Here is a 2,224-nt window from a genome sequence, read left to right as displayed (position 1 = left end):
CATGGTGGTTCACAACCATCTGTAAAGAGATCTGATGCCCTCTTCTGGTGTGTCTGAGGACAGCTACGGTGTACTTATATATAATAAATAAAATAAATCTTTAAAAAGTGTATTACTAATTAAAATTTAATATATTTATAGGAGCTTGGAATATTGCTGAGTTTTTGTTGTTCTTTTTTAAAGCAATTTTAAAAATGTTATTTATTTTTATTATCCTGCATATATAGTTGTGCAATAAGGCATGCAGTACCCATGGAGTCCTGAAGAGGGCACCAGATATCTTGGAACTGGAGTTATAGATGCTTGTTAGAGGCCACTTTGTGGTGGTGGTGGTGAGGTGCTGGGATTTGAACATGAGACCTCTGCAAGCGCAATAAGCACTTGGAACTACTGAGTCATCTCTCTAACTTACTTGCTGTTCTTAAAGGTGACCAGAGCTCAGAGCCCAGCACCTGTATCTAGTGTCTCCCAGCTGCTTGTAATGCCAGCTCCCATGGATTCCGTGTCCTCTTCTGAGCTCCTTGGGTACCTGCATGTGTTTGTGTATACCCATTTAGAAACATGGTCATAATTTAAAAATAAATCAGGACAGGTGCCGTGTCCCACACCTTAAAACATTTAACAGCAGGGGCTGGGAGATGGCTCAGAGGTTAAGAGCACTGACTGCTCTTCCAGAGGTCCTGAGTTCAATTCCCAGCAACCACATGGTGGTTCACAACCATCTGTAATGGGATCTGATGCTCTCTTCTGGTGTGTCTGAAGACAGCTACAGTGTACCCATATACATAAAATGAATAAATAATTTTAAAAAATTTTAACAGCTTCCTTATTAGTAGCCAAGTGGCATTACACCATAAGCCTGTAATTCCAGCTCTCAGGAGACAGAAGTAGGAGGCTTGTTCAAAGTTCCACAACAGGGTATGAGGCAGGACCCTGAGGGGTGGGGGTTGGGGGGGGGGGGGGATGGGGGGGGAATCTTAGAATGATAAAATGGCTGATTCATTTGGAAGGTCTAACAATTATCCATACATAAAAGTAACAAATGTGTGTGAAGAAACAGACTTCGAAGAGGTTTAATTCTACAATAATCACTAATGTGTTGTTTTTCACAGTCTTGCTCGAGGCACAGAGACACCCTCAACTTAAGAATGTTGCTGGCCACTTCTCTGCCTCTTGGCTAAGATCAAATATAAAATGATGCCTTAGGGGAAATAATAGAGTAGTTTATTCTGAGCTAAATGAGTGATGTCCGCCCTTAAACACAGACTCAAGTTTTTGTGGATAGCATGTCCCACCGTTAAAGAAGTTCTACAAAGTCCTAACCCGAAACCCTTGACAAACATCTCCCTGGGAGCTTAGACAGCAGAGCTCTGCAAAGCAAGGGGCTCTACCCCACCTGCCAGCTCTTATCTCAGATCATTCACAGACCTGATCAGAAGGCAAGAAGAGCTGTTTGCCTACTCTCCAGAGGGGGTGTTAGGTCACAGCCAGAGCTTGAAAGCAAGTGGATCTGCTTCCCCTGATCCCAGACTTTAGGAGGCAGGGCTGGAGGATCAGGAGCTCAAGGTTATCTTCCCTGACCCTAGGCTACTGAAGCTCCTCTCAAAAAAAAAAAAAAAAAAAAAAAAAAAATTGTTTTCTTAGTTAAAAAAAAAAAATTGTCGGGGTGGGGGATTTAGCCAAGGGGTAGAGCGCTTGCCCAGGAAGCTCAAGGCCCTGGGTCCGGTCCCCAGCTCCGAAAAAAAAGAAGCAAAAAAAAGAAAAAAAAAATTGTCTACGGCCATACCACCCTGAACGCGCCCGATCTCATCTGATCACGGAAGCTAAGCAGGGTCGGGCCTGGTTAGTACTTGGATGGGAGACGTCCTGGGAATGGGGCTGGAGAGATGGCTCAGCGGTTAAGAGCACTGACTGCTATTCCAAAGGACCGGAGTTCAAATCCCAGCAACCACATGGTGGCTCACAACCATCTGTCATGGGATCTGATGCCCTCTTTGGGTGTGCCTGAAGACAGCTACAGTGTACTCACATATAATAAATAAATAAATCTAAAAAAAAAAAAAATAAATAAATAAAGAACTTTGCTTCACACTGGCTCTTCCTAAAATTCTTTTCTTCTGTGTTCGAATCTCAGCTTCGCCTGTGATACAATCTCCAGGAGGCTGCAGCTCTGCCCTGAGCTCCCTCTCCTGCTGCCTGGGGACAAATGAGGGATGGTGAAGGA

General features: G+C 43.9%; 1 pseudogene; it reads left to right on the top strand.

The window, feature by feature from the left end:
* The first annotated feature begins 1,772 nt into the window (after nt 1–1,772).
* On the top strand, nt 1,773–1,887 carry LOC116906497 (annotated as a pseudogene).
* Nucleotides 1,888–2,224: the final 337 nt, after the last annotated feature.

This window comes from Rattus rattus, chromosome 7, assembly GCF_011064425.1.
Source record: "Rattus rattus isolate New Zealand chromosome 7, Rrattus_CSIRO_v1, whole genome shotgun sequence".
Taxonomy (NCBI): Eukaryota; Metazoa; Chordata; class Mammalia; order Rodentia; family Muridae; genus Rattus; species Rattus rattus.
The sequence above is the reverse complement of the archived record's forward strand: the minus strand, read 5'-3'. Positions and strand labels throughout refer to the sequence as shown.